This window comes from Mesoplodon densirostris, chromosome X (assembly GCF_025265405.1).
Source record: "Mesoplodon densirostris isolate mMesDen1 chromosome X, mMesDen1 primary haplotype, whole genome shotgun sequence".
NCBI lineage: Eukaryota > Metazoa > Chordata > Mammalia > Artiodactyla > Ziphiidae > Mesoplodon > Mesoplodon densirostris.
In genome coordinates this window covers 80,137,784-80,153,240 of record NC_082681.1, presented here as the reverse complement: position 1 = coordinate 80,153,240, position 15,457 = coordinate 80,137,784, and the positions used below count along the sequence as shown (strand labels likewise).

Sequence of the window (15,457 nt, the reverse complement as noted above, 5' to 3'; positions counted from 1 at the left end):
AAAATTTTGGATTTTGGACTATTTGATCTTAAGTATTGTTTAATTTTTTTAGATTCATACAGTTTAAGTTACTACTGGTAACAAACCATGTTTGTTTACCCTATCCTATTATTGCAACTAGCTCTGCCATTGCTGGTCTCTTATTTTGGTTTCTGTCCAGCCCATGCCTATACTAACTTATATATTGCCACCAGCTCTTATAATCCTGCTGTGTCCCAGACAGTGTTCCCTACTTGTCTGATATGGCTCAGGCCCCAATTCAGCCAGACCAAATGGTATCTTACCAGGAAGAGTAGACCCTGTTGGCTGGCATGTTGTTGTGATGGCAGGAAATGAATCTCAATAGATGAAGAGACTCTTGCATTATAACAGGCAGGAGATTTACATCTGCTTTGGTGATATTACCAAAGTTTGTTTATGGACCCATAGGCTCTTATAATTGGAAGATACTTTAAAGATTATCTAGTCCCATTCAATAATAATGATATCAGACATCCATTGAGTTTTCATTGTATGTCAGGCACAGTGATAAATGCTTACCTGCAGTTTTTTACTTAATCTTTTCAACAACTCCTAGAAGTATCCTATTTTTGTCTGCATTTTTATAAATGAGGAATCAGATTCAGAGAGGTTAACTCACCTAGGTTTATATAGCTAAGAATCAACAGATCCAGGTGTCAAACTGAAGTCTGATTCTGGAATTGCATTCTTCAGTACATTATATAGTGACCCTCCTACACTGCAAGTAACCCTTCTAGAGTATTCCTGAAAGATTATTCTGTATTTTGCTTGAATATCTTCAAGGATGGTCACTTTACTCTTCTTTTGAGGCAGCTCCTTCCATTATTTGACAATTTTAGTGGCTTAGTGGGAAAGATGTTAAAATCTGATTCTTTCTAACAACAAAATCATAGACAGAGTAGGAGGGACTGGAAGATTGTCTCATTCATTCCCTTCATTTTACATTTACTTTTAATACTTAAGATAGGTTTTATGATTTCTCTTAATTTTACCTTTATGCTAAACATTCCCAGTTTTTTCATTCCTTCCTTGTATGAATGATTTGCAGGATTTTCATTATGCTGGAAACACTATTTGGAACCTACTCTTAGGTGTTTACTTCTCCTTTAAAATGGAGCACAAAGAACTGGACCTCATACTTTAGAGATTATTTGTCTGGCTCAGAGTATAGTGGAATTGTGCCTTTCTTTAATCCAGTCATTAGACTTCTCCTAGTTTAGACTAACATTGCTCTAGGCTTTTCTTTTCAGCAGTCATGTCATGAACTTGTGGCCAGATCAAAGAAACCATTTTTGAGACAAGAGGCATTTCTGAAATCATAGTTCTGAACCACTGATTCAAGAATTATTTTTTTCAGCTCTGAATCTCTTCATGCTGGTTTCATCGGTAATCTGTTTGCTTAGAGATTGATTTACTGGACAAATGAAATGGCATTTGTAATTGCGTATTAAACCTTTTATTTTTATACTATATATCTACATTTGGTTAATTTATAAGCACCAACATTTTCCACATTTGCTGTTCAAATCTTAGATGGACTAGCTTATAGACCATTGACTTCGAATGGAATTGTGAAGCTAGTCCTTATCTGAAGCCTAGGTGACGAAAGGCTTTCTTTCCCAAGCAAAAGGAATGATACTCCTGTTGCCTTCTCAGTTCTGTACTCTTTCTCTGCTCTCTAGGAGAAAAGGAGAGGGCAGCATAGCCTGTGGGAAAAGAGTGCAGGAGTCAAAGCAGCCGACCTGTAGCTGACCTGAACAATATTGTTAAAGGAAAAAGAAATTGCAGAATGAAGAGAGGATCAGTTTTGATTGGAATTTAGGCATCTTTACTAGTCCTTGGATGATTCAGGTCAGACTTTTAAAGGAGAAATCTTGGAGAATAGGAGGGAAGCACTAGGGATTGAACCTCTTTTTACCACACTTTAGATGACACCAGAATTATTTTGTTACATTAATGTTTTTAGGATGTAAATGCTTACCCATTGTAGTATATAGAAGGACTGTCATTTGCAAATATTTGAGGTTTTTTGCCTTTGAAAACCTCAACTCCCTAGACTATACTCTGTACCTCGATCTCCTTATCTATAAAGTGAGGATAAGAGTACTTACAGTGCTCCCTAGTTTCCCAATCACCCCATACAGAAAGTCCTCTGTCTCTCCACTTAACTTTTCTAGTGCTTTAAACTACTCTTCAGACCTAACATATAAATTGTATAAATTGTGGTTACATATATAAGTGTTTTATGTCTCCTACTAAATTATAATCTTCTTGAGGTAAGGGGCTAGTTGAGTTTTCATCCTTTTTAACCTTCATAATTCCTGATCTAGTGCTTATATATTTAATACACTTAAATATTTATTGTAATAATTTTAGAGGCCTTCTTTAAATCATGATTTTTGTCTCAACTTTTTCTGATAGAACAGTGAGAATTTATTTAGGCATGTGGAGAAGCATGCACAAGAAATAAGTAGAAAAAAGGAAAGGGGAACAAAATAAAGTATACTTGACATGAGAGAAGAGCCAAGTTAGGAAGCACACAAGGAATGAAAAATTATGTGGATGGTTTAAAATTTAAGCAGAAATGTGTCAGTGACTATTTAGAGAAATCAGTCATCAATGTGAGAAAGCATTCAAGTCATAGTTGTTTTTAATCTCTACTAGTTAATTAGTACTAGTTCTCAAGTGCTCTGAGTATGAGGAATCTAAGGAAAGCAAGTGCTTTGGAATCAAACAGCCTGGCTCTGCTGCTTACTAGCTGTATGAAGTTTGCCAAATGACTTAAATTTTGTTTAGCCTCAGTTTCCTCTTCTGTAAAATGAATTTTATAGTATCTATTTTAGGGGGTTATTGTAAAAATCAGATGGAGGAGTATGTGTCAGTGTAATGGTATAAGCATTCAAAAAACATTAGCTGTTGCTGGTTTTGTCTTCATGAAGTTTGCTTACAGTGAGAAAGCAAAAAGGTGTGATTAAGTAGAAGGGTATAACTAGAGGTGTTGTCAGAGAGCTGGACGACGTGGAAGATAATAAAGTTTGACTGGGAGGAGTTAGGTAGAATTATTATTAATAATGTATGTTTAGCACTTAATTTACAAAGTGTTTTCTAGTACAGTGTGTCATTTGGTCCATACTTCACTTCAACCCACTTAAACCATCCTCTGGAGATCTGATTGATTTTGGCATGTGTGTGGAAGAGCTGTTGTTTAGTCAGGTTCGTTAAGCAGCCAGAGAAAACAGAGTGGTGATTGTCAAACTTGTTACCTTCTCCCCCTCTCCCACTCCCCCGTATTTCCCCCATTGCTATTTCCCTAATCCCTTTGATTGGAAAGGGGTTGATGTTAGTCAATTTGCTTACCAGAGGACATGACAAACACATTCACCTTTCCCTTGCTCCCATTTTTGTCACCCCCACACAACCTTTACTCTTTTGAGCAACACTTAAATGGAGCAGTGTTTCAGAGTTTATTTGAGGAGCATAGTCTTTGAGGGATGGATTAAAAACTTCAGTGAAAGCACAAGAAAGTAATCGGGAGCATAATTGAGCAGGTGGAACAAATGTGTTAAACCTGTTTTGAGAAAACAACAACCGGTTTTAAAGTATTTAATAAATCAGCCTCAGGTTCACTGTTCCATAATTAGGGTGGGAATGAGGGAGGAAAGAATGTATAGGTTTCCTGAAGACATCTGAGAATGCAAGTGCTGCCTCTAATATGGCTGATTCCAGTAGGGAATGGAGGAACCTCTTCCTAGTCATGTCCAGAAAAATTGGGAAGCTTGTCATTAGCTCTGTTGTGATGCAGATGTGACCTCAAAGAACCTGTTCACTTCATCTTGTATATGTTGTGGTAGACAGAAATATTTCAAACTACCACAAAACAAGGGATTTGGAGGATGAGATTAAAGATTAACATGTACTACATGGAGACATAATTTCTGTTAAGTATTGATCTTTTACTTAAGACATTAGCTGGACAGGTATATTTAGTATAGGATTCTTGTATGAAAAGATCGATTATTTTCCCTCTCGCTAAAGCATAGGCCAAAAGTATCAGAGAATTTCTGAATTAGAATGGACACAAAGGTTATCCAGCTCAAGTCCTCATCTCCTCTGTTCATCACTTCAACAATACCTCTACCAAGTGGTCATCATCCTAGGCTTGAAATGTGTCAGTAATGGAGAACTTGCCCTCACTGGAGCCAACCCATGCCATTTGCAAGCCGACCTAATTGTTATAAAAATCTTTGTTATTTAATAGTGCAGTCAGCAGTCAGCTACTTCTGTCCCTCCCCTCTATGGAGTCATAGACTGTCTTCCACTTGATAGCCATTCAGGTGGAAGACAGAAATCACCCTGTCCTCCTGAATTGTCCCCCACCCCCCCCCCCCCAATCCCCCTCTCAGCTAAATATCTTCTTTCAACTGTTCCTATGTTACTTTGTTGCACTTTCCACACTGTGTGTTATGGTCATAATTTTGAAGCTATATTTTCACACATCTTCTGAGTTGTGAGCTCCTTGAGGGCATGGACTATATCTTATATTTGAATGTATCTCATATAACAAGTGTTTGAATAAGAAACATGGTATCAAATTTCTTCACTACCTAGGCCACTCTTGTTTGGACATTCTCTGAATTATCCTTCATTACACAGATATTTACTGAATGCCTTCTCTGCGTTAGATACTGTGCCAGCATTTAGGAATGTAACAGTGAAATAGACAGACATAGTCCCTGACTTCATGGAACTTAATATCTAGTGTGAGTTACAGACATGGGAACGGGTAGTACAAAACAAGGTGATAAGGCTGCAATACAGGAAAGACATAGCACATGGTTTTCAATCCAGGCTTTTGGGGTCAAAGAAGGCTTTTGTTTCCTATTGTTGAAGCAGGAGAAATATCCTAGATGTGGTCTGACCAGGCCTGATGATCACATTCTTCATCTGGATATATGTCTGTTATTGTATCTTCAGATGATACTAGCCTTTTTTATGCTACTACATTATTGTTCATTCATTCATTCAATAAGTTTTTATTGAACACCTACATGCATAAGGAACAGTGCTAGGAACTGGGGCTACAGCAGTGACTAAGAGGTAGATTTACTATAAAGGTAATGAAGATTAAGTTCCAAGGCCCCTCACTTGCAGGGACCCCTTCCAAGGCCCTGTAGCTAATTTTGTATTTATAATTTTGTATTATTTTTCTTAAAGAGAATCTTGCAATTTATACATACTTCAAGTCCAACAAAACCTGTATCTGCCTCTGACTAGCATTCCATGGCGTGGATGTACCATAGTTTGTATAACCATTCACCTGTTGAAGGGCATCAAGGCTGATTCCAATTTTTGGCAGTCACAAATAAAGCTGCTATGAACATCCATGAACAGGTTTTTTTTTTTTTTTTTTTTTTTTGCGGTATGCGGGCCTCTCACTGTTGTGGCCTCTCCCGTTGCGGAGCACAGGCTCCGGAAGCGCAAGCTCAGGAAGCGCAGGCTCCGGAAGCGCAAGCTCAGCGGCCATGGCTCACACGCCCAGCCACTCCGCAGCATGTGGGATCTTCCCGGACCGGGGCACGAACCTGTGTCCCCTGCATCGGCAGGCGGACTCTCAACCACTGCGCCACGAGGGAAGCCCCGATGAACAGGTTTTTATATGAACATAAGTTTTCATTTTTTCTAGGATAAATGTCCAGGAGTGCAGTTGCTAGGTGATATGGTAGTTGTATGTTTAGGTTTTTTAAAAGAAACTGCCAAACTGTTTTCCAGAGTGGCTGCATTATTTTACAGTCCCACCAGCAAGGAATATGTGATCCTGTTTATTCACATCCTTGCCAGCTTTTGGTGTTGCACTGTTTTTTATTTTAGCTATTTGGATAGTATAGTGATATCTTAATGTGGTTTTGATTTTCTTTTTCCTAATAGCTAATGGTATTGGATATCTGTTAATGTACTTATTTGCCATCTTTATATCCTCTTTGTTAAATGTCTCTTCATGTCTTTTTCCATTATCTAATAGAATTATTTGCTTTTTAAACAAATTACTGTTGAGTTTTGAGAATTCCTTATATATTCTAATTATAAGTCCTTTTTCAAATATGTGGCTTGCAAATATTTTCTCCTAGTCTGTGAGCTTGTCTTTTTATTTGTTTACATAGGCTTTCATAGAGCAAAAGTTTCTAATTTTGGTGAGGTTCAGTTTACCAATCTTATTATGGAAAGGATCATGCTTTTGGTGACATGTCTGAGAACTCTTTGCCTAGCTCTAGGTCCCAAAGACCTTTCCTATGTTCTTTTCTAAAATTTTTATAATTTTGCTTTTATATTTAAGTCCATGATCTATTTTGAGTTAACTTTTATATAAGATGTAAGGATTAGGTCAAGGTTACTTTTCTTGCCTATGAATATTCATTGTTCCAGCACCACTTGTAAACAACACTATGCTTCCTCCATTGAATTGATGCTGAATCTTTGTCAAAAATCAGTTGAACATATTTATGTGTTCCTATTTATGGGTTCTCTATTCTTTTACATAAATCTATGTTTATTCCTCCACCAACAGCACACTGTTTTGATTATGATAGCTATATACTAATGCTTAATATGTGGTACAGTGATTCCTCCCACTTTTTTGTCCTTTTCAAAGATTGTTCTAGCTATTCTAGTGCCTGTGCTTTTCCATATAACATTTAGAGTAAGTTTGCCTATGTCTACAAAAATTCTTGGTGAGATTTTGATAGGAATTACAATAAACCTGTGGATCAATATGGAGAGAATTGACATGTTTAATGTATATCTTCTATTCCATGAACACAGTATCTCTCCATCTATTTATGTCTTTGATTTCTTTTATCATCATTTTGTAATTTTCAACATTATGCATCCTGTACATGTTTTATTAAGTATATACCTAAGTATTCCATATTCTTTTTTTTTTTTTTTTTTTTAAACTGATAACCCCATACCCTGGGGTTGCTCTTGCTTTCTTTTCTTTTTTTTTTTTTTTTTAGATGTTGGGGGTAGGAGTTTATTAATTTAATTTATTTATTTTTGCTGTGTTGCATCTTCGTTTCTGTGCGAGGGCTTTCTCTAGTTGTGGCAAGCGGGGGCCACTCTTCATCGCGGTGCGCAGGCCTCTCACTATGGCGGCCTCTTGTTGCAGAGCACAGGCTCCAGACGTGCAGGCTCAGTAGTTGTGGCTCACGGGCCCAGCTGCTCCGTGGCATGTGGGATCTTCCCAGACCAAGGCTCGAACCCGTGTCCCCTGCATTAGCAGGCAGATTCTCAACCACTGCGCCACCAGGGAAGCCCAGTATTCCATATTCTTCAGAGCAATTATAAGTGGTATTGTTTTTAATTTTGCTTTCTGCATGTTCATTGTTAGTATTTAGACAAGCAATTGAATATTTGTGTGTTGATCTTCTATGCTGTAAACCTTAGTGAACTCACTTATATCTTCTAAGAGTATTTCTATGGTTTCATTGGGATTTTCTACACATACATAGCATCTGAAATAGAGATAATTTTATTTCTCTGTTCTAATCTACATGTCAATTAGGGTATCGAGAGCAGATATTTTAGCCATGTTTCTATCTTAGGGACAAAATTCAGTCTTTCACCATTAAGTATTATGTTAGCTGTAGAGTTTCTGTAGATGCTTTTTATCAAGTTGAGGTACCTTTATTCCAAATTACTGAGAGCTTTTTTCCCCCTGAATGAGTGTTGGATTTTGTCAAATACTCTTTCTGCATCAATTGATATAATCATATGATTTTTCTTCTTCAGCTTTTTCATTATGATGGATTACATTGATTGCTTTTTGAATGTTGAAAATGCCTTGTGTAGTTGGAATAAACCCCACTTGGTCATGGTGAACAATTATTTTTATATATTGTTGAATTCAATTTGTTAATATTTTGATGAGGAGTTTTGCATCTAAGTTCATAAGCAGTATGTGTTCTTAGTTTTCTTTCTTTTTTTGCATTTTGTCTGGTTTTGGTATGAAAGCAATATTGGCTTCATGAAATGAATTGGGTAGTATCACCTCCTTTCTATTTGAAAGAGATTTTGTAAAATTAGCATTAATTCTTACTTAAATGCTTGGTAGAATTCTCCAGTGAATCCAGCTGAGGCTAGAGATTTCTTTTTCAGGAAATTTTAAATTACAAATTGAATTTTTCTGTTGGTTATAAGGGTATTCAGATTGTCTATTTCATTTTGGTTGAGGCTCAGCAGTTTGTGGTTTTTGAGGAATTGGCCCACTTCTTCTCAGTTGTCAAATTTATGACCATAAAGTTTTTTGTAGTATTTCTTTATTGTCTTTTTAATGGCTGTAGGATTTAGTTTCATTATTGATATTGGTAATTTGTGTCTTCTCTAGTTTTATTTTTGTCATTCTTGCTAGAGTTTTGTCAATTTTACTGTTTTTTTTTCCCAACCAGATTTTTGCTTCATCGATTTTTCTATTTTGTTTTTCTATTTTCAGTATCATCGATTTCTGATCTTATCTTTATTTCCTTTCTTCTGCCTCCCCTGGGTGTATTTTGCTCTCCTTTCCCTAGTTTCTTGAGGTAGGAACATAGGTTATTGATTTGAGACCTTATTTCTAATGATGGCTTTTAGTGCTACAAGTTTGCCTCTCAGTACTACTTTAGCTGCATCCCAGATATTTTGCTATGCTGTATCTTCATTTTCACTCAGTTCTATGTATTTTTTATTTCCTTTGATGCTTCCTCTTTCACTCATGGATTATGTAGAACTGTGTTTTCTAACTTCTATGTATTTAGAGATTTCCTTTTGCATTTTTTTGATTTCTAGTTTTATTCCATTATGATCAGATAACACACTGTATGATTTTAATTCTTTTAAGTTGTTGAGGTTTGTTTTATAGGTCGTTCCATGAATACTTGAAAAAAAATGTGTGTTCTGCTGTTTAGTTAAGTAGAGAGTTTTATATATGGAAATTAGACCCAATTGGTTGTGTTTTTCTGATCTTTTCTATCCTTGTTAATTTTCTCTTGTGGTTCTATCCGTTGCTGGAGGCAGGATGCTTAAGGCCCTAACTGTAATCCTTGATTTTCTATTACTACACTTAGTTCTATCAGTTTTTTTTTTTTTTTTTTTTCAGTACACGGGCCTCTCACTGTTGTGGCCTCTCCCATTACAGAGCACAGGCTCCGGACACGCAGGCTCAGCAGCCATGGGTCACGGGCCTAGCTGCTCTGGGGCATGTGGGATCTTCCCGGACCAGGGCATGAACCTGTGTCCCCTGCATCGGCAGGCGGACTCTCAACCACTGCGCCACCAGGGAAGCCCTCTGTTTTTTGTCATGTGTTGTAAGGTTCTGTTGTTTGTTGTACACACATTTAGAATTGCTATATCTTCCTGGTGGATTGATCCTTTATCATTATGTAATATACCTGTTTGTTTGTAGTAATTTTCTTTGCTCTGCAGTCTACTTTATCTGATATTAATATAGTCATTCTTGCTTTTTTGTAAAGTAATGTTTATATGGTATATCTTTTTCAGTAATTCTACTTTAACTTACCTGTATTATTGAGTCCAAAGTGAGGTTTTTTTGTAAAGAATATATAGTTGGGTCATGTCTTTTTATTCACTCGGTAAATCTCTATCTTTTGGTATAATTTTTTAAATTGAAGGCTAGTTGATTTACAATATTATATTGGTTTCAGCTGTACAGCATAGTGATCAGTATTTTTACAGATTATATTCCATTAAATGTTATTACAAGATAATGGCTATACTTCCCTGTGCTATACAATATATCCTTGTTGTTTATTTTATACATAGTAGTTTGTATCTCTTAATCCCATACCCCTAACTTGCCCCTCCCCCCTTTCCTCTCCCCTCTGGGAACCACTAGTTTGTTTTCTATATTTGTGAGTTTATTTTTGTTTTGCTATATACATTTGTTTGTATTATTTTTTTAGATTTCATATATGAGCAATATTATACAGTATTTGTCTTTCTAAATCTGACTTATTTCACCAATCCTAATATTCTCTAGGTCTATTCACATTGCTGCAAGTGGCAGAATTTCATTCTTTTCATGGCTGAGTAATATATATATATCTCACATCTTTTTTATCCATTCGTCTGTTTATGGACACTTGGGTTGCTTCCATATCTTGGCTATTGTAAATAGTGCTGCTATGCATGTATCTTTTTGAATTAGTGTTTTTGTTTTTTCTGGATATATACCTAGTGCTGGATCATGTGGTTATTTTTAAGGAGCCTCCATACTGTTTCCTGTAGTGGCTGCATCAACTTATAGTCACACCAACAGTGCACAAGCGTTCCCTTTTCTCCACATCCTCACCAATATTTGTTATTTGTGGTCTTTTTGATGATAGCCATTCTGACAGATGTGAGGTGATATTTCATTGTTGTCTTGATTTGCATTTCTCTAATAATTAGCAGTGTTGAGCATCTTTTCATGTGCCTGTTAGCCATCTGTATATCTTCTTTGGAAAAATGCCTATTCAGGTCTTCTGCCCATTTTTTGATTGGGTTGTTTGTTTTTTGATTTGATTGGTATATTTAGACCATTTACATTTAAGATTATATATATATATACATATATATGTATATATGGTACCACCATTTTAATAAAAGTCCACCATTTCATTATTCATTTTATCTGTTGTTTTCTGTGGTTCTCATTCTTCTGTTTTTGTTTTCTTGAGTTTTCATGGGTTACTTGAGCATTTCAGCTTGATCTATTTTTAGTGTCTTTGAGTGCATCTCTTTTTTAGTAGTTGCCCTTGGGTATTATCATATACACATGTGACTTGTAAGTCTACCAGTAACATTTTACCACTTCGAGTGAAAACTTCACTTACATTTAGGTCTCTTTACCTTCCCCACATTTAAATACCATTGTCTTGAGTATCAGATGGTGTTATAATTTTTGTTTCAATCATCAAATAAGATTTATGCAGTTCATGAGAAAAAGAATAATTTATTGTGTTACCTATATTTCTGCTCTTTCTGTTGTTCCTTTCTCCTTCCTGATGTTCCAAGTTTACTTCCTTTATCATTTACTTTGTGTTTGAAGAACTTCTTTTGTCCAGTCTTTCAGGGTAGGTCTGCTAGCAATAAATTCTTTTAGTTTTTCCTTATTTGAGAATGTGTTTATTTCCTTTTCACTTTTAAAGGATAATTTCACCTGATATAGAATCTATGGTTGACAGTCATTTTCTTTCAGAACTTGAAAAGTATTGTGACAACTTCTACAAGCCTCCATGGTTTCAGAATAGAAGTCCTCAGTGTTTTGAATTGGTGTTTCCATATAGGTAACATGTCATTTCTTTCTTTCTCTTTTCAAGATTTTTTATAGTGTTTAACTTTCAAAATTTTAATTATGATGTGTCATGGAATGGATTTCTTTTAAGTTTATCCTGTTGGGAGTTCACTCAGCTTCCTATTTCTATTTCCATGCTGAGGCTTTTCTGTTTTCCTTTGTTTTAAGAGAATTTGTAATTGATTTTTGAAGCATTTTTTTTTGATGTTTGCTTTAAAATCTTGTGAAATAATGCCAACATCTGATTCATCCTTATGCTGGCCTCAATTGATTGTTTTTTCCCCTTCAAGTTGTTATTTTCTTGGTATGATGGGTGATTTTTGACTGTATCATGGATGTGTATCTACTATATTAGGAGACTCTGGGTTCTATTTAAATCTTTTATTTTAGCAGATAGCACATTGTTTAGGTTTAGCATGTGGGCTGTGGTTCCAATGACAGTTTGCTTTTTGTAGACTTTGTGGTATCATTTTAGTTTGCTTGGTTTATCTGGTGCTGCTGGGACTTCTACTGGTCCTTGCTGATGATGCCTTAAGGGGCAGAAAGGGTTTCCCCAGGCCTGTCACTGGATGTCTCTGAGTGAAGGAGGGGCACAGTGGGATTCTTCATCAATGTCCCCCCTACCCCCACACTGGTCCAAAGTCACTGCACAGGGGAGGAGAATGTTGGGTCTGTGAGACAAAGAAGCTTCCTGGAACTGGGGTGTTTTTTGTGACTTGAGTCCCATTTCTCATTCCATCGTCCCTCCCATTGTCTTTGGGTAGGGGTGGAGAGTTTGGGACCCATAGGGATAAAGAGGCTTCCCAGACTGGCTTTCTGCTGTAGCTGGGTCTCTCTTATATGCTCTGCCTGACAGCCTTGGTATCTCTGGGTGGGCAAGGCATCTCAGGCCTGGGGGGAAGGAGAGTACTTCCCCTGGCTACTTATTTCTGGCTAGGCTTCTGTGATATTTTGATTTATAAGAAATATATATTTGGTCATTCAGATGACTAAAATATATTTCTCATATATATTTGGTCTTCATCCATTGTTCCTGGCTCACACTCCCAAAACCCTTGCAATTTCCTGAGTGATAAGAGCAATGGGAGCATCTTTTGTTATAAAATTTGGTCTTTGTCCTCAGATCCTGAAATCACTTCAGAGCAATAAGGTGAAATGGGTGTCTAATTGTTCATAACAACCTCTTTTCCACCACTACTGTGTTTCTGTTAATGAGGTAACTTTTGGAAAGCACCTAAGGATGGGGGCTGGTTGCCAGGGGAATCAACCTTGATTAGAGCTTAGAGTGTGGGAACTTTCAGTCCCATCCTATGATTTCCAGGGATAGGAGAAGGGCTGGAGGTTGAATTAATCACCAATGGCCAATGATTTAATCAATCGTGCCTATTGTAACAAAGCCACAATAAAAACCCAAAAGGAGTGGGTCAGAGAGCCTCTGAATTGGTGAACACGTGGAGATTTGGAGAGAGTTGCATGCTCAGAGAGGGTATGGATGCTCTGTACCCTTTCCCCATACCTTGCCCTATGCATCTCTTTCATCTGGATTTTCTGAGTTAAATCCTTTTATAGCAAACTGGTAATCTAGTAAGTAAAATATTTCTCTTGAGTTCTGTGAGCTACTCTAGCAAATTAGTCAAGCCCAAGGAGAGGACCGTTGCGACCTCCAATCTATAGGTGGTCATTCAGAAACACAGGTGACAACCTGGATGTGTGACTGGTGTCTAAAGTTGGGGAGAAGGGACCGTTTGTGAGACTGAACTCTTAACCTGTGGAATCTGATGCTATCTCCAGGTAGATAATGGCAGAATTGAGTTTAATTATTGGACACCTTGCTGGTGTTGGAGAATTTTTGGTGTGGAAAAAACCCCCCTCTCCCTACATGTTGGAGTTGGGACCAGCACCCCTCTAGCGCCCAGTTGATCCTCTGTACTGATAATGTTGGGCTTGCCTAATGTTGTCAGAGAGACTTCTGTTTGACTCTGGAGAGCAATGAGCCTACCTGGGCTGACTTTTTTTTGTTAGGATGGAGAATCTAGAAATACCAGGTCTGGGTGGCCTTTCTTTGTTGGACGTGGGGATGCAAAATATCCTGTTGTTGTGTTGTTCCTCCATTTATAGGGTCCCAAAACAGCTCAGCTTCTTAGCACCCTTTAGATTTCTCCTTCAGTTGTTTCTTGTGCCATTCCCAGCAGGGAAAAACACTATACTGCCCAGACCAGAAATCTTCCAATTAAACAGAAGTTTAATAATGTGTTTTATACAACTTGCTTAGAATTGAGATTAAATTCACCAGCTTGCAAACATTACTTTCTTCTTTTTGAAAATCAAAAGTACGTTTGCCTCCCTCCAGACTTCTGTCCCTCTCTCTTTATTCACAATTTGTCTAGACAGCAGTTTGGAAATCTTAGCCCAAGGTCTTTCCAGTATTATTCTAGGACAAGTACTTCTTGACCTGTTCTTGTGTCTCTGTTTTTAGTTTCTTTCTAATGTTTGTTGTACCCTTTCGTGTCCTAACTTTTCTTAACTGAGGATACATGGAAATAAAGTAGGAATTGTTTTTTGTTTGTTTGTTTGTTTGTTTTCTCTTTGTAACCTAACATTACATTTCTTATTATTGTTGATGGCAATTTGAAATCCCTGTTTGTTATCCTTGGACTATATCTCCTTCTAAGGCTCATGTCATTCTGAACCTTGGATTTTTTAGTGTTTTACAGGTACATGGCACTCTTTTGTAATTATCATTGGTTATGTCTCCTTTGTTACATCAGTAGACTGATGTATACCAGCTTGAGAGTCAGACAGACTTGTGTTTGAACCTCTCCTCTACCTTTTCCTAGATGTGTGATTTGGGATTGCTTTTTTAACCTCTGAGCTTCCATTTCTTTATCTATAGAATGGAAACAATACTACTATTAATAATAAGAGATAATGCATATTAGGCAGGTAGCATAGCTCTTGACACAGAGTAAGTACAGAATAAATGCTATTACTGTTGTTATTGTACATTAAAAAAAAGTCTGAGAGTATAGATAACTTTTTATAGCTACCTCTTTTGATACCTATCCTTTTCTCTTTTGTAATTTTATAGTTGGAATTTCATTTTTGAGTGACTTGCAGTCAGCTTATGTAAATTAAAGTTCTCAGGGAAGGAGATTGCATATCTTTTAAATTGTGAAATTTCATCTAATTTAATTGCGACTGGCATTCTTATGCCAATGCTGGTGATGGTCCTCTTACTGAGTAGTAAATGCAACTATTTCACAGCTCTGTCTCCATGCAATTGCTGTGTAGGTGTTAAATTAGCCTTTCTGGTTAACCATCCATAAATATTTCAAAATACATACTCATGTGGGTACCCAGCTTGCTTCTACATGCTACAAAAATTCTGGCTTGTTAGACATTTCATATTATCATATATCCTACCTGTATTTCTTGTTATATTTTAAAATAAGTTAATGGTTATAGTACATCAGCATACTTTTCTAGTGAAAAATGAAATTTATCAGATGCTTGATTTGAACTCTCTGGGCAAGAATCATATTGAATTTTATATTTTGTACAATGCCCAACCCATTGTCATTCAGGTGTTTTATCACTGACGATTGTACGTAAAGTGATGTAGCAGTTGTCTGAAGGTCAGCAAAGTGACATCATTACCATTGTGTTCTAACTAACCTGTTTCTTCCAGTGTGTTTTTCCTCTGAGTTAAAGTTGGTAATCTTTTTAATCTTAGTAAATTCTTTAGGTTTCATGTTTGATGGCTATAATTCTGGAACCTCCCAAAACTATCTTAATTAAAGGCATGTTGGAATGTGTTTGAAATTTTTCTGCTGTAGTTCTTTACTTCTGGGCAGTAATCTTAAGGATGTGAGTTTTCTTCAGGATTCAACCTTTGCTGCTTCCCTCTGTCTAGTTTTTTCTTTTTTTTTTTTTTTCTTTTTAATCTCTTCACCTCCTACCCTAGGGAGAATAGGTATCCAGATTGTTATTAGTCTTTTGGAGATGATTGGAACAAGGATCTTGATAACTCTAACCTTTGAATGTTCTAGATTGTTTTTGACGGCTAATGTTGGCATTATGGCCAAATTCTAACGGGTAATTTAGATTCTGCCA

At 36.7% G+C, this 15,457-nt stretch overlaps 1 protein-coding gene across 9 annotated transcripts in view; it reads left to right on the top strand.

Moving 5' to 3' along the window:
* The window catches only part of EDA (ectodysplasin A), a 403,721-nt gene that overhangs the window by 75,015 nt on the left and 313,249 nt on the right, over positions 1–15,457 (top strand). The gene's annotated exons all lie outside the window — the stretch shown is intronic.